Raw genomic sequence first — 19,319 nt, 5'->3', positions numbered from 1 at the left:
TTCCAACGAAGGCAATCTAGGGTACTTGCAGACTTAATTTTCATATGACAAAGTTAATTAGCAAATTAACTACATCGCCATTTTTTTTGTCTGACGCTCGTAATCCATTGATTTGCGACGTGGTGCATTTATTGCAGCCAGATCGTAGCCGCTTTGAAGGGAAAGAAACTTCTAATAACGTCCCTTATTTGATTTACTCAGCGGCTATTGCGTAAAAAAGATACGTCACAGTCGTAATGATAAATAATGTAACGTGAAAAAGTCAATAGCCTACGACACCGGGAGTTCCCAGGCGGTCCCCCCATCCAAGTACTATCCCGGCCCGACGATGCTTAACTTCCGGGATCGGACGAGAACAGGTGTGTTCATCGTGGTATGGTCGTAGACAAACAACCGGGCAGATATCTACGATTTATTAGCACATTACATCGAAAATGGTTTAAACTTTAAAGGTCATATTTCTTGACTGGATTATCCGAAATAGGTCGTGTTTATGTGCATTTGAAAGCTCATTTCAAGCGCTATCCATTAATTACGACAACCATGCGCTTTAAGATTTCCGGTAAAAAGTTCCAACGAAGGCAATCTAGGGTACTTTCAGACTTAATTTTCATATGACAAAGTTAATTAGCAAAGTAACTACATCGCCATTTTCTTTGTCTGACGCTCGTAATCCATTTATTTGCGACGTGGCGCATTTATTGCAGCAAGATTGTAGCCGTTTTGAAGGGAAAGCATCTTCTAATCACGTCCCTTACTTGATTTACTCAGCGGCTATTGCGTAAAAAAGATACGTCACAGTCGTAATGATAAATAATGTAACGTGAAATAGTCAATAGCCTACGACACCGGGAGATCCCAGGCGGTCCCCCATCCAAGTACTATCCCGACCCGACGATGCATAACTTCCGTGATCGGACGAGAACAGGTGTGTTCATCGTGGTATGGTAGTAGACAAACAAACGGGCAGATATCTACGATTTATTAGCACATTACATCGAAAATGGTTCAAACTTTAAAGGTCATATTTCTTGACTGGATCATTCGAAATAGGTCGCGTTTATGTGCATTTGACAGCACTTTTTAAGCGCTATCGATTCTTGACAACAATAATACGCTTTATGATTTCCGGTAAAAAGTTCCAACGAAGGCAATCTAGGGTACTTGCAGACTTAATTCTCATATGACAAAGTTAATTAGCAAATTAACTACATCGCCATTTTTTTTGTCTGACGCTCGTAATCCATTGATTTGCGACGTGGCGCATTTATTGCAGCAAGATTGTAGCCGTTTTGAAGGGGAAGCATCTTCTAATCACGTCCCTTACTTGATTTACTCAGCGGCTATTGCGTAAAAAAGATACGTCACAGTCGTAATGATAAATAATGTAACGTGAAATAGTCAATAGCCTACGATACCGGGAGATCCCAGGCGGTCCCCCATCCAAGTACTATCCCGACCCGACGATGCATAACTTCCGTGATCGGACGAGAACAGGTGTGTTCATCGTGGTATGGTCGTAGACAAACAAACGGGCAGATATCTACGATTTATTAGCACATTACATCGAAAATGGTTCAAACTTTAAAGGTCATATTTCTTTACTGGATCATTCGAAATAGGTCGTGTTTATGTGCATTTGACAGCACTTTTTAAGCGCTATCGATTCTTGACAACAATAATGCGCTTTATGATTTCCGGTAAAAAGTTCCAACGAAGGCAATCTAGGGTACTTGCAGACTTAATTTTCATATGACAAAGTTAATTAGCAAATTAACTACATCGCCATTTTTTTTGTCTGACGCTCGTAATCCATTGATTTGCGACGTGGTGCATTTATTGCAGCCAGATCGTAGCCGCTTTGAAGGGAAAGAAACTTCTAATAACGTCCCTTACTTGATTTACTCAGCGGCTATTGCGTAAAAAAGATACGTCACAGTCGTAATGATAAATAATGTAACGTGAAAAAGTCAATAGCCTACGACACCGGGAGTTCCCAGGCGGTCCCCCCATCCAAGTACTATCCCGGCCCGACGATGCTTAACTTCCGGGATCGGACGAGAACAGGTGTGTTCATCGTGGTATGGTCGTAGACAAACAAACGGGCAGATATCTACGATTTATTAGCACATTACATCGAAAATGGTTTAAACTTTAAAGGTCATATTTCTTGACTGGATTATCCGAAATAGGTCGCGTTTATGTGCATTTGAAAGCTCATTTCAAGCGCTATCCATTAATTACGACAACCATCGCTTTAAGATTTCCGGTAAAAAGTTCCAACGAAGGCAATCTAGGGTACTTTCAGACTTAATTTTCATATGACAAAGTTAATTAGCAAAGTAACTACATCGCCATTTTCTTTGTCTGACGCTCGTAATCCATTTATTTGCGACGTGGCGCATTTATTGCAGCAAGATTGTAGCCGTTTTGAAGGGAAAGCATCTTCTAATCACGTCCCTTACTTGATTTACTCAGCGGCTATTGCGTAAAAAAGATACGTCACAGTCGTAATGATAAATAATGTAACGTGAAATAGTCAATAGCCTACGACACCGGGAGATCCCAGGCGGTCCCCCATCCAAGTACTATCCCGACCCGACGATGCATAACTTCCGTGATCGGACGAGAACAGGTGTGTTCATCGTGGTATGGTAGTAGACAAACAAACGGGCAGATATCTACGATTTATTAGCACATTACATCGAAAATGGTTCAAACTTTAAAGGTCATATTTCTTGACTGGATCATTCGAAATAGGTCGCGTTTATGTGCATTTGACAGCACTTTTTAAGCGCTATCGATTCTTGACAACAATAATACGCTTTATGATTTCCGGTAAAAAGTTCCAACGAAGGCAATCTAGGGTACTTGCAGACTTAATTCTCATATGACAAAGTTAATTAGCAAATTAACTACATCGCCATTTTTTTTGTCTGACGCTCGTAATCCATTGATTTGCGACGTGGCGCATTTATTGCAGCAAGATTGTAGCCGTTTTGAAGGGGAAGCATCTTCTAATCACGTCCCTTACTTGATTTACTCAGCGGCTATTGCGTAAAAAAGATACGTCACAGTCGTAATGATAAATAATGTAACGTGAAATAGTCAATAGCCTACGATACCGGGAGATCCCAGGCGGTCCCCCATCCAAGTACTATCCCGACCCGACGATGCATAACTTCCGTGATCGGACGAGAACAGGTGTGTTCATCGTGGTATGGTCGTAGACAAACAAACGGGCAGATATCTACGATTTATTAGCACATTACATCGAAAATGGTTCAAACTTTAAAGGTCATATTTCTTTACTGGATCATTCGAAATAGGTCGTGTTTATGTGCATTTGACAGCACTTTTTAAGCGCTATCGATTCTTGACAACAATAATGCGCTTTATGATTTCCGGTAAAAAGTTCCAACGAAGGCAATCTAGGGTACTTGCAGACTTAATTTTCATATGACAAAGTTAATTAGCAAATTAACTACATCGCCATTTTTTTTGTCTGACGCTCGTAATCCATTGATTTGCGACGTGGTGCATTTATTGCAGCCAGATCGTAGCCGCTTTGAAGGGAAAGAAACTTCTAATAACGTCCCTTACTTGATTTACTCAGCGGCTATTGCGTAAAAAAGATACGTCACAGTCGTAATGATAAATAATGTAACGTGAAAAAGTCAATAGCCTACGACACCGGGAGTTCCCAGGCGGTCCCCCCATCCAAGTACTATCCCGGCCCGACGATGCTTAACTTCCGGGATCGGACGAGAACAGGTGTGTTCATCGTGGTATGGTCGTAGACAAACAAACGGGCAGATATCTACGATTTATTAGCACATTACATCGAAAATGGTTTAAACTTTAAAGGTCATATTTCTTGACTGGATTATCCGAAATAGGTCGCGTTTATGTGCATTTGAAAGCTCATTTCAAGCGCTATCCATTAATTACGACAACCATCGCTTTAAGATTTCCGGTAAAAAGTTCCAACGAAGGCAATCTAGGGTACTTTCAGACTTAATTTTCATATGACAAAGTTAATTAGCAAAGTAACTACATCGCCATTTTCTTTGTCTGACGCTCGTAATCCATTTATTTGCGACGTGGCGCATTTATTGCAGCAAGATTGTAGCCGTTTTGAAGGGAAAGCATCTTCTAATCACGTCCCTTACTTGATTTACTCAGCGGCTATTGCGTAAAAAAGATACGTCACAGTCGTAATGATAAATAATGTAACGTGAAATAGTCAATAGCCTACGACACCGGGAGATCCCAGGCGGTCCCCCATCCAAGTACTATCCCGACCCGACGATGCATAACTTCCGTGATCGGACGAGAACAGGTGTGTTCATCGTGGTATGGTAGTAGACAAACAAACGGGCAGATATCTACGATTTATTAGCACATTACATCGAAAATGGTTCAAACTTTAAAGGTCATATTTCTTGACTGGATCATTCGAAATAGGTCGCGTTTATGTGCATTTGACAGCACTTTTTAAGCGCTATCGATTCTTGACAACAATAATACGCTTTATGATTTCCGGTAAAAAGTTCCAACGAAGGCAATCTAGGGTACTTGCAGACTTAATTCTCATATGACAAAGTTAATTAGCAAATTAACTACATCGCCATTTTTTTTGTCTGACGCTCGTAATCCATTGATTTGCGACGTGGCGCATTTATTGCAGCAAGATTGTAGCCGTTTTGAAGGGGAAGCATCTTCTAATCACGTCCCTTACTTGATTTACTCAGCGGCTATTGCGTAAAAAAGATACGTCACAGTCGTAATGATAAATAATGTAACGTGAAATAGTCAATAGCCTACGATACCGGGAGATCCCAGGCGGTCCCCCATCCAAGTACTATCCCGACCCGACGATGCATAACTTCCGTGATCGGACGAGAACAGGTGTGTTCATCGTGGTATGGTCGTAGACAAACAAACGGGCAGATATCTACGATTTATTAGCACATTACATCGAAAATGGTTCAAACTTTAAAGGTCATATTTCTTTACTGGATCATTCGAAATAGGTCGTGTTTATGTGCATTTGACAGCACTTTTTAAGCGCTATCGATTCTTGACAACAATAATGCGCTTTATGATTTCCGGTAAAAAGTTCCAACGAAGGCAATCTAGGGTACTTGCAGACTTAATTTTCATATGACAAAGTTAATTAGCAAATTAACTACATCGCCATTTTTTTGTCTGACGCTCGTAATCCATTGATTTGCGACGTGGTGCATTTATTGCAGCCAGATCATAGCCGCTTTGAAGGGAAAGAAACTTCTAATAACGTCCCTTACTTGATTTACTCAGCGGCTATTGCGTAAAAAAGATACGTCACAGTCGTAATGATAAATAATGTAACGTGAAAAAGTCAATAGCCTACGACACCGGGAGTTCCCAGGCGGTCCCCCCATCCAAGTACTATCCCGGCCCGACGATGCTTAACTTCCGGGATCGGACGAGAACAGGTGTGTTCATCGTGGTATGGTCGTAGACAAACAAACGGGCAGATATCTACGATTTATTAGCACATTACATCGAAAATGGTTTAAACTTTAAAGGTCATATTTCTTGACTGGATTATCCGAAATAGGTCGTGTTTATGTGCATTTGAAAGCTCATTTCAAGCGCTATCCATTAATTACGACAACCATCGCTTTAAGATTTCCGGTAAAAAGTTCCAACGAAGGCAATCTAGGGTACTTTCAGACTTAATTTTCATATGACAAAGTTAATTAGCAAAGTAACTACATCGCCATTTTCTTTGTCTGACGCTCGTAATCCATTTATTTGCGACGTGGCGCATTTATTGCAGCAAGATTGTAGCCGTTTTGAAGGAAAAGCATCTTCTAATCACGTCCCTTACTTGATTTACTCAGCGGCTATTGCGTAAAAAAGATACGTCACAGTCGTAATGATAAATAATGTAACGTGAAATAGTCAATAGCCTACGACACCGGGAGATCCCAGGCGGTCCCCCATCCAAGTACTATCCCGACCCGACGATGCATAACTTCCGTGATCGGACGAGAACAGGTGTGTTCATCGTGGTATGGTAGTAGACAAACAAACGGACAGATATCTACGATTTATTAGCACATTACATCGAAAATGGTTCAAACTTTAAAGGTCATATTTCTTGACTGGATCATTCGAAATAGGTCGCGTTTATGTGCATTTGACAGCACTTTTTAAGCGCTATCGATTCTTGACAACAATAATACGCTTTATGATTTCCGGTAAAAAGTTCCAACGAAGGCAATCTAGGGTACTTGCAGACTTAATTCTCATATGACAAAGTTAATTAGCAAATTAACTACATCGCCATTTTTTTTGTCTGACGCTCGTAATCCATTGATTTGCGACGTGGCGCATTTATTGCAGCCAGATCGCAGCCGCTTTGAAGGGAAAGAAACTTCTAATAACGTCCCTTGCTTGATTTACTCAGCGGCTATTGCGTAAAAAAGATACGTCACAGTCGTAATGATAAATAATGTAACGTGAAAAAGTCAATAGCCTACGACACCGGGAGTTCCCAGGCGGTCCCCCATCCAAGTACTATCCCGGCCCGACGATGCTTAACTTCCGTGATCGGACGAGAACAGGTGTGTTCATCGTGGTATGGTCGTAGACAAACAAACAGCCAGATATCTACGATTTATTAGCACATTACATCGAAAATGGTTCTAACTTTAAAGGTCATATTTCTTGACTGGATCATCCGAAATAGGTCGTGTTTATGTGCATTTGAAATCTCATTTCAAGCGCTATCCATTAATTACGACAACCATGCGCTTTAAAATTTCCGGTAAAAAGTTCCAACGAAGGAAATCTAGGGTGCTTTCAGACTTAATTTTCATATGACAAAGTTAATTAGCAAAGTAACTACATCGCCATTTTCTTTGTCTGACGCTCGTAATCCATTTATTTGCGACGTGGCGCATTTATTGCAGCAAGATTGTAGCCGTTTTGAAGGGGAAGCATCTTCTAATCACGTCCCTTACTTGATTTACTCAGCGGCTATTGCGTAAAAAAGATACGTCACAGTCGTAATGATAAATAATGTAACGTGAAATAGTCAATAGCCTACGACACCGGGAGATCCCAGGTGGTCCCCCATCCAAGTACTATCCCGACCCGACGATGCATAACTTCCGTGATCGGACGAGAACAGGTGTGTTCATCGTGGTATGGTAGTAGACAAACAAACGGGCAGATATCTACGATTTATTAGCACATTACATCGAAAATGGTTCAAACTTTAAAGGTCATATTTCTTGACTGGATCATTCGAAATAGGTCGTGTTTATGTGCATTTGACAGCACTTTTTAAGCGCTATCGATTCTTGACAACAATAATGCGCTTTATGATTTCCGGTAAAAAGTTCCAACGAAGGCAATCTAGGGTACTTGCAGACTTAATTCTCATATGATAAAGTTAATTAGCAAATTAACTACATCGCCATTTTTTTTGTCTGACGCTCGTAATCCATTGATTTGCGACGTGGCACATTTATTGCAGCCATATCGCAGCCGCTTTGAAGGGAAAGAAACTTCTAATAACGTCCCTTGCTTGATTTACTTAGCGGCTATTGCGTAAAAAAGATACGTCACAGTCGTAATGATAAATAATGTAACGTGAAAAAGTCAATAGCCTACGACACCGGGAGTTCCCAGGCGGTCCCCCATCCAAGTACTATCCCGGCCCGACGATGCTTAACTTCCGTGATCGGACGAGAACAGGTGTGTTCATCGTGGTATGGTCGTAGACAAACAAACGGGCAGATATCTACGATTTACACACATTACATCGAAAATGGTTTAAACTTTAAAGGTCATATTTCTTGACTGGATCATCCGAAATAGGTCGTGTTTATGTGCATTTGAAATCTCATTTCAAGCGCTATCCATTAATTACGACAACCATGCGCTTTAAAATGTCCGGTAAAAAGTTCCAACGAAGGCAATCTAGGGTACTTTCAGACTTAATTTTCATATGACAAAGTTATTTAGCAAAGTAAGTACATCGCTATTTTCTTTGTCTGACGCTCGTAATCCATTCATTTGCGACGTGGCGCATTTATTGCAGCACGATGGTAGCCGTTTTGAAGGGAAAGCAACTTCTAATCATGTCTCTTTCTTGATTTACTCAGCGGCTATTGCGTAAAAAAGATACGTCACAGTCGTAATGATAAATAATGTAACGTGAAAAAGTCAATAGCCTACGACACCGGGAGTTCCCAGGCGGTCCCCCATCCAAATACTATCCCGGCCCGACGATGCTTAACTTTCGTGATCGGACGAGAACAGGTGTGTTCATCGTGGTATGGTCGTAGACAAACAAACGGGCAGATATCTACGATTTATTAGCACATTACATCGAAAATGGTTTAAACTTTAAAGGTCATATTTCTTGACTGGATCATCCGAAATAGGTCGTGTTTATGTGCATTTGAAAGCTCATTTCAAGCGCTATCGATTCTTTACGACAACCATGCGCTTTAAGATTTCCGGTAAAAAGTTCCAACGAAGGAAATCTAGGGTGCTTTCAGACTTAATTTTCATATGACAAAGTTAATTAGCAAAGTAACTACATCGCCATTTTCTTTGTCTGACGCTCGTAATCCATTTATTTGCGACGTGGCGCATTTATTGCAGCAAGATTGTAGCCGTTTTGAAGGAAAAGCATCTTCTAATCACGTCCTTTACTTGATTTACTCAGCGGCTATTGCGTAAAAAAGATACGTCACAGTTGTAATGATAAATAATGTAACGTGAAATAGTCAATAGCCTACGACACCGGGAGATCCCAGGCGGTCCCCCATCCAAGTACTATCCCGACCCGACGATGCATAACTTCCGTGATCGGACGAAAACAGGTGTGTTCATCGTGGTATGGTAGTAGACAAACAAACGGGCAGATATCTACGATTTATTAGCACATTACATCGAAAATGGTTCAAACTTTAAAGGTCATATTTCTTGACTGGATCATTCGAAATAGGTCGCGTTTATGTGCATTTGACAGCACTTTTTAAGCGCTATCGATTCTTGACAACAATAATGCGCTTTATGATTTCCGGTAAAAAGTTCCAACGAAGGCAATCTAGGGTACTTGCAGACTTAATTCTCATATGACAAAGTTAATTAGCAAATTAACTACATTGCCATTTTTTTTGTCTGACGCTCGTAATCCATTGATTTGCGACGTGGCGCATTTATTGCAGCCAGATCGCAGCCGCTTTGAAGGGAAAGAAACTTCTAATAACGTCCCTTGCTTGATTTACTCAGCGGCTATTGCGTAAAAAGATACGTCACAGTCGTAATGATAAATAATGTAACGTGAAAAAGTCAATAGCCTACGACACCGGGAGTTCCCAGGCGGTCCCCCATCCAAGTACTATCCCGGCCCGACGATGCTTAACTTCCGTGATCGGACGAGAACAGGTGTGTTCATCGTGGTATGGTAGTAGACAAACAAACGGGCAGATATCTACGATTTATTAGCACATTACATCGAAAATGGTTCAAACTTTAAAGGTCATATTTCTTGACTGGATCATTCGAAATAGGTCGCGTTTATGTGCATTTGACAGCACTTTTTAAGCGCTATCGATTCTTGACAACAATAATGCGCTTTATGATTTCCGGTAAAAAGTTCCAACGAAGGCAATCTAGGGTACTTGCAGACTTAATTCTCATATGACAAAGTTAATTAGCAAATTAACTACATTGCCATTTTTTTTGTCTGACGCTCGTAATCCATTGATTTGCGACGTGGCGCATTTATTGCAGCCAGATCGCAGCCGCTTTGATGGGAAAAAAACTTCTAATAACGTCCGTTGCTTGATTTACTCAGCGGCTATTGCGTAAAAAAGATACGTCACAGTCGTAATGATAAATAATGTAACGTGAAAAAGTCAATAGCCTACCACACCGGGAGTTCCCAGGCGGTCCCCCATCCAAGTACTATCCCGGCCCGACGATGCTTAACTTCCGTGATCGGACGAGAACAGGTGTGTTCATCGTGGTATGGTCGTAGACCAACAAACGGGCAGATATCTACGATTTATTAGCACATTACATCGAAAATGGTTTAAACTTTAAAGGTCATATTTTTTGACTGGATCATCCGAAATAGGTCGTGTTTATGTGGATTTGAAATCTCATTTCAAGCGCTATCCATTAATTACGACAACCATGCGCTTTAAAATTTCCGGTAAAAAGTTCCAACGAAGGAAATCTAGGGTGCTTTCAGACTTAATTTTCATATGACAAAGTTAATTAGCAAAGTAACTACATCGCCATTTTCTTTGTCTGACGCTCGTAATCCATTTATTTGCGACGTGGCGCATTTATTGCAGCAAGATTGTAGCCGTTTTGAAGGGAAAGCATCTTCTAATCACGTCCCTTACTTGATTTACTCAGCGGCTATTGCGTAAAAAAGATACGTCACAGTCGTAATGATAAATAATGTAACGTGAAATAGTCAATAGCCTACGACACCGGGAGATCCCAGGCGGTCCCCCATCCAAGTACTATCCCGACCCGACGATGCATAACTTCCGTGATCGGACGAGAACAGGTGTGTTCATCGTGGTATGGTAGTAGACAAACAAACGGGCAGATATCTACGATTTATTAGCACATTACATCAAAAATGGTTCAAACTTTAAAGGTCATATTTCTTGACTGGATCATTCGAAATAGGTCGCGTTTATGTGCATTTGACAGCACTTTTTAAGCGCTATCGATTCTTGACAACAATAATGCGCTTTATGATTTCCGGTAAAAAGTTCCAATGAAGGCAATCTAGGGTACTTGCAGACTTAATTCTCATATGACAAAGTTAATTAGCAAATTAACTACATTGCCATTTTTTTTGTCTGACGCTCGTAATCCATTGATTTGCGACGTGGCGCATTTATTGCAGCCAGATCGCAGCCGCTTTGAAGGGAAAGAAACTTCTAATAACGTCCCTTGCTTGATTTACTCAGCGGCTATTGCGTAAAAAAGATACGTCACAGTCGTAATGATAAATAATGTAACGTGAAAAAGTCAATAGCCTACGACACCGGGAGTTCCCAGGCGGTCCCCCATCCAAGTACTATCCCGGCCCGACGATGCTTAACTTCCGTGATCGGACGAGAACAGGTGTGTTCATCGTGGTATGGTCGTAGACAAACAAACGGGCAGATATCTACGATTTATTAGCACATTACATCGAAAATGGTTTAAAATTTAAAGGTCATATTTCCTGACTGGATCATCCGAAATAGGTCGCGTTTATGTGCATTTGAAATCTCATTTCAAGCGCTATCCATTAATTACGACAACCATGCGCTTTAAAATTTCCGGTAAAAAGTTCCAACGAAGGTAATCTAGGGTACTTGCAGACTTAATTCTCATATGACAAAGTTAATTAGCAATTTAACTACATTGCCATTTTTTTTGTCTGACGCTCGTAATCCATTGATTTGCGACGTGGCGCATTTATTGCAGCCAGATCGCAGCCGCTTTGAAGGGAAAGAAACTTCTAATAACGTCCCTTGCTTGATTTACTCAGCGGCTATTGCGTAAAAAAGATACGTCACAGTCGTAATGATAAATAATGTAACGTGAAAAAGTCAATAGCCTACGACACCGGGAGTTCCCAGGCGGTCCCCCATCCAAGTACTATCCCGGCCCGACGATGCTTAACTTCCGTGATCGGACGAGAACAGGTGTGTTCATCGTGGTATGGTCGTAGACAAACAAACGGGCAGATATCTACGATTTATTAGCACATTACATCGAAAATGGTTTAAACTTTAAAGGTCATATTTCTTGACTGGATCATCCGAAATAGGTCGTGTTTATGTGCATTTGAAATCTCATTTCAAGCGCTATCCATTAATTACGACAACCATGCGCTTTAAAATTTCCGATAAAAAGTTCCAACGAAGGAAATCTAGGGTGCTTTCAGACTTAATTTTCATATGACAAAGTTAATTAGCAAAGTAACTACATCGCCATTTTCTTTGTCTGACGCTCGTAATCCATTTATTTGCGACGTGGCGCATTTATTGCAGCAAGATTGTAGCCGTTTTGAAGGGAAAGCATCTTCTAATCACGTCCCTTACTTGATTTACTCAGCGGCTATTGCGTAAAAAAGATACGTCACAGTCGTAATGATAAATAATGTAACGTGAAATAGTCAATAGCCTACGACACCGGGAGATCCCAGGCGGTCCCCCATCCAAGTACTATCCCGACCCGACGATGCATAACTTCCGTGATCGGACGACAACAGGTGTGTTCATCGTGGTATGGTAGTAGACAAACAAACGGGCAGATATCTACGATTTATTAGCACATTACATCGAAAATGGTTCAAACTTTAAAGGTCATATTTCTTGACTGGATCATTCGAAATAGGTCGCGTTTATGTGCATTTGACAGCACTTTTTAAGCGCTATCGATTCTTGACAACAATAATGCGCTTTATGATTTCCGGTAAAAAGTTCCAATGAAGGCAATCTAGGGTACTTGCAGACTTAATTCTCATATGACAAAGTTAATTAGCAAATTAACTACATTGCCATTTTTTTTGTCTGACGCTCGTAATCCATTGATTTGCGACGTGGCGCATTTATTGCAGCCAGATCGCAGCCGCTTTGAAGGGAAAGAAACTTCTAATAACGTCCCTTGCTTGATTTACTCAGCAGCTATTGCGTAAAAAAGATACGTCACAGTCGTAATGATAAATAATGTAACGTGAAAAAGTCAATAGCCTACGACACCGGGAGTTCCCAGGCGGTCCCCCATCCAAGTACTATCCCGGCCCGACGATGCTTAACTTCCGTGATCGGACGAGAACAGGTATGTTCATCGTGGTATGGTCGTAGACAAACAAACGGGCAGATATCTACGATTTATTAGCACATTACATCGAAAATGGTTTAAACTTTAAAGGTCATATTTCTTGATTGGATCATCCGAAATAGGTCGTGTTTATGTGCATTTGAAATCTCATTTCAAGCGCTATCCATTAATTACGACAACCATGCGCTTTAAAATTTCCGGTAAAAAGTTCCAACGAAGGAAACCTAGGGTGCTTTCAGACTTAATTTTCATATGACAAAGTTAATTAGCAAAGTAACTACATCGCCATTTTCTTTGTCTGACGCTCGTAATCCATTTATTTGCGACGTGGCGCATTTATTGCAGCAAGATTGTAGCCGTTTTGAAGGGGAAGCATCTTCTAATCACGTCCCTTACTTGATTTACTCAGCGGCTATTGCGTAAAAAAGATACGTCACAGTCGTAATGATAAATAATGTAACGTGAAATAGTCAATAGCCTACGATACCGGGAGATCCCAGGCGGTCCCCCATCCAAGTACTATCCCGACCCGACGATGCATAACTTCCGTGATCGGACGAGAACAGGTGTGTTCATCGTGGTATGGTCGTAGACAAACAAACGGGCAGATATCTACGATTTATTAGCACATTACATCGAAAATGGTTCAAACTTTAAAGTTCATATTTCTTTACTGGATCATTCGAAATAGGTCGTGTTTATGTGTATTTGACAGCACTTTTTAAGCGCTATCGATTCTTGACAACAATAATGCGCTTTATGATTTCCGGTAAAAAGTTCCAACGAAGGCAATCTAGGGTACTTGCAGACTTAATTTTCATATAACAAAGTTAATTAGCAAATTAACTACATCGCCATTTTTTTTGTCTGACGCTCGTAATCCATTGATTTGCGACGTGGTGCATTTATTGCAGCCAGATCGTAGCCGCTTTGAAGGGAAAGAAACTTCTAATAACGTCCCTTACTTGATTTACTCAGCGGCTATTGCGTAAAAAAGATACGTCACAGTCGTAATGATAAATAATGTAACGTGAAAAAGTCAATAGCCTACGACACCGGGAGTTCCCAGGCGGTCCCTCCATCCAAGTACTATCCCGGCCCGACGATGCTTAACTTCCGGGATCGGACGAGAACAGGTGTGTTCATCGTGGTATGGTCGTAGACAAACAAACGGGCAGATATCTACGATTTATTAGCACATTACATCGCAAATGGTTCAAACTTTAAAGGTCATATTTCTTGACTGGATCATTCGAAATAGGTCGCGTTTATGTGCATTTGAGCGCACTTTTTAAGCGCTATCGATTCTTGACAACAATAATACGCTTTATGATTTCCGGTAAAAAGTTCCAACGAAGGCAATCTAGGGTACTTGCAGACTTAATTCTCATATGACAAAGTTAATTAGCAAATTAACTACATCGCCATTTTTTTTGTCTGACGCTCGTAATCCATTGATTTGCGACGTGGCGCATTTATTGCAGCCAGATCGCAGCCGCTTTGAAGGGAAAGAAACTTCTAATAACGTCCCTTGCTTGATTTACTCAGCGGCTATTGCGTAAAAAAGATACGTCACAGTCGTAATGATAAATAATGTAACGTGAAATAGTCAATAGCCTACGATACCGGGAGATCCCAGGCGGTCCCCCATCCAAGTACTATCCCGACCCGACGATGCATAACTTCCGTGATCGGACGAGAACAGGTGTGTTCATCGTGGTATGGTCGTAGACAAACAAACGGGCAGATATCTACGATTTATTAGCACATTACATCGAAAATGGTTCAAACTTTAAAGTTCATATTTCTTTACTGGATCATTCGAAATAGGTCGTGTTTATGTGTATTTGACAGCACTTTTTAAGCGCTATCGATTCTTGACAACAATAATGCGCTTTATGATTTCCGGTAAAAAGTTCCAACGAAGGCAATCTAGGGTACTTGCAGACTTAATTTTCATATAACAAAGTTAATTAGCAAATTAACTACATCGCCATTTTTTTTGTCTGACGCTCGTAATCCATTGATTTGCGACGTGGTGCATTTATTGCAGCCAGATCGTAGCCGCTTTGAAGGGAAAGAAACTTCTAATAACGTCCCTTACTTGATTTACTCAGCGGCTATTGCGTAAAAAAGATACGTCACAGTCGTAATGATAAATAATGTAACGTGAAAAAGTCAATAGCCTACGACACCGGGAGTTCCCAGGCGGTCCCTCCATCCAAGTACTATCCCGGCCCGACGATGCTTAACTTCCGGGATCGGACGAGAACAGGTGTGTTCATCGTGGTATGGTCGTAGACAAACAAACGGGCAGATATCTACGATTTATTAGCACATTACATCGCAAATGGTTCAAACTTTAAAGGTCATATTTCTTGACTGGATCATTCGAAATAGGTCGCGTTTATGTGCATTTGAGCGCACTTTTTAAGCGCTATCGATTCTTGACAACAATAATACGCTTTATGATTTCCGGTAAAAAGTTCCAACGAAGGCAATCTAGGGTACTTGCAGACTTAATTCTCATATGACAAAGTTAATTAGCAAATTAACTACATCGCCATTTTTTTTGTCTGACGCTCGTAATCCATTGATTTGCGACGTGGCGCATTTATTGCAGCCAGATCGCAGCCGCTTTGAAGGGAAAGAAACTTCTAATAACGTCCCTTGCTTGATTTACTCAGCGGCTATTGCGTAAAAAAGATACGTCACAGTCGTAATGATAAATAATGTAACGTGAAATAGTCAATAGCCTACGATACCGGGAGATCCCAGGCGGTCCCCCATCCAAGTACTATCCCGACCCGACGATGCATAACTTCCGTGATCGGACGAGAACAGGTGTGTTCATCGTGGTATGGTCGTAGACAAACAAACGGGCAGATATCTACGATTTATTAGCACATTACATCGAAAATGGTTCAAACTTTAAAGTTCATATTTCTTTACTGGATCATTCGAAATAGGTCGTGTTTATGTGCATTTGACAGCACTTTTTAAGCGCTATCGATTCTTGACAACAATAATGCGCTTTATGATTTCCGGTAAAAAGTTCCAACGAAGGCAATCTAGGGTACTTGCAGACTTAATTTTCATATAACAAAGTTAATTAGCAAATTAACTACATCGCCATTTTTTTTGTCTGACGCTCGTAATCCATTGATTTGCGACGTGGTGCATTTATTGCAGCCAGATCGTAGCCGCTTTGAAGGGAAAGAAACTTCTAATAACGTCCCTTACTTGATTTACTCAGCGGCTATTGCGTAAAAAAGATACGTCACAGTCGTAATGATAAATAATGTAACGTGAAAAAGTCAATAGCCTACGACACCGGGAGTTCCCAGGCGGTCCCTCCATCCAAGTACTATCCCGGCCCGACGATGCTTAACTTCCGGGATCGGACGAGAACAGGTGTGTTCATCGTGGTATGGTCGTAGACAAACAAACGGGCAGATATCTACGATTTATTAGCACATTACATCGCAAATGGTTCAAACTTTAAAGGTCATATTTCTTGACTGGATCATTCGAAATAGGTCGCGTTTATGTGCATTTGACAGCACTTTTTAAGCGCTATCGATTCTTGACAACAATAATACGCTTTATGATTTCCGGTAAAAAGTTCCAACGAAGGCAATCTAGGGTACTTGCAGACTTAATTCTCATATGACAAAGTTAATTAGCAAATTAACTACATCGCCATTTTTTTTGTCTGACGCTCGTAATCCATTGATTTGCGACGTGGCGCATTTATTGCAGCCAGATCGCAGCCGCTTTGAAGGGAAAGAAACTTCTAATAACGTCCCTTGCTTGATTTACTCAGCGGCTATTGCGTAAAAAAGATACGTCACAGTCGTAATGATAAATAATGTAACGTGAAAAAGTCAATAGCCTACGACACCGGGAGTTCCCAGGCGGTCCCCCATCCAAGTACTATCCCGGCCCGACGATGCTTAACTTCCGTGATCGGACGAGAACAGGTGTGTTCATCGTGGTATGGTCGTAGACAAACAAACAGCCAGATATCTACGATTTATTAGCACATTACATCGAAAATGGTTCTAACTTTAAAGGTCATATTTCTTGACTGGATCATCCGAAATAGGTCGTGTTTATGTGCATTTGAAATCTCATTTCAAGCGCTATCCATTAATTACGACAACCATGCGCTTTAAAATTTCCGGTAAAAAGTTCCAACGAAGGAAATCTAGGGTGCTTTCAGACTTAATTTTCATATGACAAAGTTAATTAGCAAAGTAACTACATCGCCATTTTCTTTGTCTGACGCTCGTAATCCATTTATTTGCGACGTGGCGCATTTATTGCAGCAAGATTGTAGCCGTTTTGAAGGGGAAGCATCTTCTAATCACGTCCCTTACTTGATTTACTCAGCGGCTATTGTGTAAAAAAGATACGTCACAGTCGTAATGATAAATAATGTAACGTGAAATAGTCAATAGCCTACGACACCGGGAGATCCCAGGTGGTCCCCCATCCAAGTACTATCCCAACCCGACGATGCATAACTTCCGTGATCGGACGAGAACAGGTGTGTTCATCGTGGTATGGTAGTAGACAAACAAACGGGCAGATATCTACGATTTATTAGCACATTACATCGAAAATGGTTCAAACTTTAAAGGTCATATTTCTTGACTGGATCATTCGAAATAGGTCGTGTTTATGTGCATTTGACAGCACTTTTTAAGCGCTATCGATTCTTGACAACAATAATGCGCTTTATGATTTCCGGTAAAAAGTTCCAACGAAGGCAATCTAGGGTACTTGCAGACTTAATTCTCATATGACAAAGTTAATTAGCAAATTAACTACATCGCCATTTTTTTTGTCTGACGCTCGTAATCCATTGATTTGCGACGTGGCACATTTATTGCAGCCATATCGCAGCCGCTTTGAAGGGAAAGAAACTTCTAATAACGTCCCTTGCTTGATTTACTTAGCGGCTATTGCGTAAAAAAGATACGTCACAGTCGTAATGATAAATAATGTAACGTGAAAAAGTCAATAGCCTACGACACCGGGAGTTCCCAGGCGGTCCCCCATCCAAGTACTATCCCGGCCCGACGATGCTTAACTTCCGTGATCGGACGAGAACAGGTGTGTTCATCGTGGTATGGTCGTAGACAAACAAACGGGCAGATATCTACGATTTATTAGCACATTACATCGAAAATGGTTTGAACTTTAAAGGTCATATTTCTTGACTGGATCATCCGAAATAGGTCGTGTTTATGTGCATTTGAAATCTCATTTCAAGCGCTATCCATTAATTACGACAACCATGCGCTTTAAAATTTCCGGTAAAAAGTTCCAACGAAGGAAATCTAGGGTGCTTTCAGACTTAATTTTCATATGACAAAGTTAATTAGCAAAGTAACTACATCGCCATTTTCTTTGTCTGACGCTCGTAATCCATTTATTTGCGACGTGGCGCATTTATTGCAGCAAGATTGTAGCCGTTTTGAAGGGGAAGCATCTTCTAATCACGTCCCTTACTTGATTTACTCAGCGGCTATTGCGTAAAAAAGATACGTCACAGTCGTAATGATAAATAATGTAACGTGAAATAGTCAATAGCCTACGACACCGGGAAATCCCAGGCGGTCCCCCATCCAAGTACTATCCCGACCCGACGATGCATAACTTCCGTGATCGGACGAGAACAGGTGTGTTCATCGTGGTATGGTAGTAGACAAACAAACGGGCAGATATCTACGATATATTAGCACATTACATCGAAAATGGTTCAAACTTTAAAGGTCATATTTGTTGACTGGATCATTCGAAATAGGTCGTGTTTATGTGCATTTGACAGCACTTTTTAAGCGCTATCGATTCTTGACAACAATAATGCGCTTTATGATTTCCGGTAAAAAGCTCCAACGAAGGCAGTCTAGGGTACTTGCAGACTTAATTTTCATATGACAAAGTTAATTAGCAAATTAACTACATCGCCATTTTTTTTGTCTGACGCTCGTATTCCATTGATTTGCGACGTGGTGCATTTATTGCAGCCAGATCGTAGCCGCTTTGAAGGGAAAGAAACTTCTAATAACGTCCCTTACTTGATTTATTCAGCGGCTATTGCGTAAAAAAGATACGTCACAGTCGTAATGATGAATAATGTAACGTGAAAAAGTCAATAGCCTACGACACCGGGAGTTCCCAGGCGGTCCCCCCATCCAAGTACTATCCCGGCCCGACGATGCTTAACTTCCGTGATCGGACGAGAACAGGTGTGTTCATCGTGGTATGGTCGTAGACAAACAAACGGGCAGATATCTACGATTTATTAGCACATTACATCGAAAATGGTTTAAACTTTAAAGGTCATATTTCTTGACTGGATCATCCGAAATAGGTCGTGTTTATGTGCATTTGAAATCTCATTTCAAGCGCAATCCATTAATTACGACAAC

At 40.9% G+C, this 19,319-nt stretch overlaps 18 non-coding genes and 16 pseudogenes across 18 annotated transcripts; all 34 read right to left on the bottom strand.

Moving 5' to 3' along the window:
- Window positions 1–267: 267 nt before the first annotated feature.
- Window positions 268–387, bottom strand: LOC130617913 (5S ribosomal RNA). The gene has a single exon (XR_008978988.1). It is a non-coding gene; the product is annotated as a 5S ribosomal RNA (ribosomal RNA).
- A 450-nt stretch (window positions 388–837) lies between these two features.
- On the bottom strand, window positions 838–956 carry LOC130618600 (5S ribosomal RNA; annotated as a pseudogene).
- Window positions 957–1,406: 450 nt separating this feature from the next.
- Window positions 1,407–1,525, bottom strand: LOC130618452 (5S ribosomal RNA; annotated as a pseudogene).
- A 450-nt stretch (window positions 1,526–1,975) lies between these two features.
- On the bottom strand, window positions 1,976–2,095 carry LOC130617911 (5S ribosomal RNA). Its single transcript, XR_008978987.1, has one exon. It is a non-coding gene; the product is annotated as a 5S ribosomal RNA (ribosomal RNA).
- Window positions 2,096–2,544: 449 nt separating this feature from the next.
- On the bottom strand, window positions 2,545–2,663 carry LOC130618599 (5S ribosomal RNA; annotated as a pseudogene).
- A 450-nt stretch (window positions 2,664–3,113) lies between these two features.
- Window positions 3,114–3,232, bottom strand: LOC130618451 (5S ribosomal RNA; annotated as a pseudogene).
- A 450-nt stretch (window positions 3,233–3,682) lies between these two features.
- Window positions 3,683–3,802, bottom strand: LOC130617910 (5S ribosomal RNA). The gene has a single exon (XR_008978986.1). It is a non-coding gene; the product is annotated as a 5S ribosomal RNA (ribosomal RNA).
- Window positions 3,803–4,251: 449 nt separating this feature from the next.
- Window positions 4,252–4,370, bottom strand: LOC130618597 (5S ribosomal RNA; annotated as a pseudogene).
- A 450-nt stretch (window positions 4,371–4,820) lies between these two features.
- LOC130618450 (5S ribosomal RNA) lies at window positions 4,821–4,939 on the bottom strand (annotated as a pseudogene).
- A 449-nt stretch (window positions 4,940–5,388) lies between these two features.
- On the bottom strand, window positions 5,389–5,508 carry LOC130617909 (5S ribosomal RNA). Its single transcript, XR_008978985.1, has one exon. It is a non-coding gene; the product is annotated as a 5S ribosomal RNA (ribosomal RNA).
- Window positions 5,509–5,957: 449 nt separating this feature from the next.
- Window positions 5,958–6,076, bottom strand: LOC130618596 (5S ribosomal RNA; annotated as a pseudogene).
- Window positions 6,077–6,526: 450 nt separating this feature from the next.
- On the bottom strand, window positions 6,527–6,645 carry LOC130615050 (5S ribosomal RNA). The gene has a single exon (XR_008976140.1). It is a non-coding gene; the product is annotated as a 5S ribosomal RNA (ribosomal RNA).
- A 450-nt stretch (window positions 6,646–7,095) lies between these two features.
- LOC130618579 (5S ribosomal RNA) lies at window positions 7,096–7,214 on the bottom strand (annotated as a pseudogene).
- Window positions 7,215–7,664: 450 nt separating this feature from the next.
- On the bottom strand, window positions 7,665–7,783 carry LOC130615049 (5S ribosomal RNA). Its single transcript, XR_008976139.1, has one exon. It is a non-coding gene; the product is annotated as a 5S ribosomal RNA (ribosomal RNA).
- A 448-nt stretch (window positions 7,784–8,231) lies between these two features.
- On the bottom strand, window positions 8,232–8,350 carry LOC130616931 (5S ribosomal RNA). The gene has a single exon (XR_008978009.1). It is a non-coding gene; the product is annotated as a 5S ribosomal RNA (ribosomal RNA).
- Window positions 8,351–8,800: 450 nt separating this feature from the next.
- Window positions 8,801–8,919, bottom strand: LOC130618671 (5S ribosomal RNA; annotated as a pseudogene).
- A 449-nt stretch (window positions 8,920–9,368) lies between these two features.
- LOC130616669 (5S ribosomal RNA) lies at window positions 9,369–9,487 on the bottom strand. Its single transcript, XR_008977750.1, has one exon. It is a non-coding gene; the product is annotated as a 5S ribosomal RNA (ribosomal RNA).
- Window positions 9,488–9,937: 450 nt separating this feature from the next.
- On the bottom strand, window positions 9,938–10,056 carry LOC130616496 (5S ribosomal RNA). Its single transcript, XR_008977578.1, has one exon. It is a non-coding gene; the product is annotated as a 5S ribosomal RNA (ribosomal RNA).
- A 450-nt stretch (window positions 10,057–10,506) lies between these two features.
- LOC130618595 (5S ribosomal RNA) lies at window positions 10,507–10,625 on the bottom strand (annotated as a pseudogene).
- A 450-nt stretch (window positions 10,626–11,075) lies between these two features.
- On the bottom strand, window positions 11,076–11,194 carry LOC130615047 (5S ribosomal RNA). Its single transcript, XR_008976138.1, has one exon. It is a non-coding gene; the product is annotated as a 5S ribosomal RNA (ribosomal RNA).
- A 450-nt stretch (window positions 11,195–11,644) lies between these two features.
- On the bottom strand, window positions 11,645–11,763 carry LOC130615046 (5S ribosomal RNA). The gene has a single exon (XR_008976137.1). It is a non-coding gene; the product is annotated as a 5S ribosomal RNA (ribosomal RNA).
- Window positions 11,764–12,213: 450 nt separating this feature from the next.
- LOC130618747 (5S ribosomal RNA) lies at window positions 12,214–12,332 on the bottom strand (annotated as a pseudogene).
- Window positions 12,333–12,782: 450 nt separating this feature from the next.
- LOC130615831 (5S ribosomal RNA) lies at window positions 12,783–12,901 on the bottom strand. Its single transcript, XR_008976918.1, has one exon. It is a non-coding gene; the product is annotated as a 5S ribosomal RNA (ribosomal RNA).
- Window positions 12,902–13,351: 450 nt separating this feature from the next.
- Window positions 13,352–13,470, bottom strand: LOC130618449 (5S ribosomal RNA; annotated as a pseudogene).
- A 450-nt stretch (window positions 13,471–13,920) lies between these two features.
- On the bottom strand, window positions 13,921–14,040 carry LOC130618170 (5S ribosomal RNA). The gene has a single exon (XR_008979244.1). It is a non-coding gene; the product is annotated as a 5S ribosomal RNA (ribosomal RNA).
- A 450-nt stretch (window positions 14,041–14,490) lies between these two features.
- On the bottom strand, window positions 14,491–14,609 carry LOC130618448 (5S ribosomal RNA; annotated as a pseudogene).
- Window positions 14,610–15,059: 450 nt separating this feature from the next.
- LOC130618169 (5S ribosomal RNA) lies at window positions 15,060–15,179 on the bottom strand. The gene has a single exon (XR_008979243.1). It is a non-coding gene; the product is annotated as a 5S ribosomal RNA (ribosomal RNA).
- Window positions 15,180–15,629: 450 nt separating this feature from the next.
- LOC130618447 (5S ribosomal RNA) lies at window positions 15,630–15,748 on the bottom strand (annotated as a pseudogene).
- A 450-nt stretch (window positions 15,749–16,198) lies between these two features.
- On the bottom strand, window positions 16,199–16,318 carry LOC130618168 (5S ribosomal RNA). Its single transcript, XR_008979242.1, has one exon. It is a non-coding gene; the product is annotated as a 5S ribosomal RNA (ribosomal RNA).
- Window positions 16,319–16,768: 450 nt separating this feature from the next.
- On the bottom strand, window positions 16,769–16,887 carry LOC130615045 (5S ribosomal RNA). The gene has a single exon (XR_008976136.1). It is a non-coding gene; the product is annotated as a 5S ribosomal RNA (ribosomal RNA).
- Window positions 16,888–17,337: 450 nt separating this feature from the next.
- Window positions 17,338–17,456, bottom strand: LOC130618657 (5S ribosomal RNA; annotated as a pseudogene).
- A 450-nt stretch (window positions 17,457–17,906) lies between these two features.
- LOC130615044 (5S ribosomal RNA) lies at window positions 17,907–18,025 on the bottom strand. The gene has a single exon (XR_008976135.1). It is a non-coding gene; the product is annotated as a 5S ribosomal RNA (ribosomal RNA).
- Window positions 18,026–18,475: 450 nt separating this feature from the next.
- On the bottom strand, window positions 18,476–18,594 carry LOC130618556 (5S ribosomal RNA; annotated as a pseudogene).
- Window positions 18,595–19,044: 450 nt separating this feature from the next.
- On the bottom strand, window positions 19,045–19,164 carry LOC130616988 (5S ribosomal RNA). Its single transcript, XR_008978066.1, has one exon. It is a non-coding gene; the product is annotated as a 5S ribosomal RNA (ribosomal RNA).
- Window positions 19,165–19,319: the final 155 nt, after the last annotated feature.

This window comes from Hydractinia symbiolongicarpus, chromosome 11 (genome assembly GCF_029227915.1).
Source record: "Hydractinia symbiolongicarpus strain clone_291-10 chromosome 11, HSymV2.1, whole genome shotgun sequence".
In the NCBI taxonomy this organism is placed as follows: Eukaryota; Metazoa; Cnidaria; class Hydrozoa; order Anthoathecata; family Hydractiniidae; genus Hydractinia; species Hydractinia symbiolongicarpus.
The sequence above is the reverse complement of the archived record's forward strand: the minus strand, read 5'-3'. Positions and strand labels throughout refer to the sequence as shown.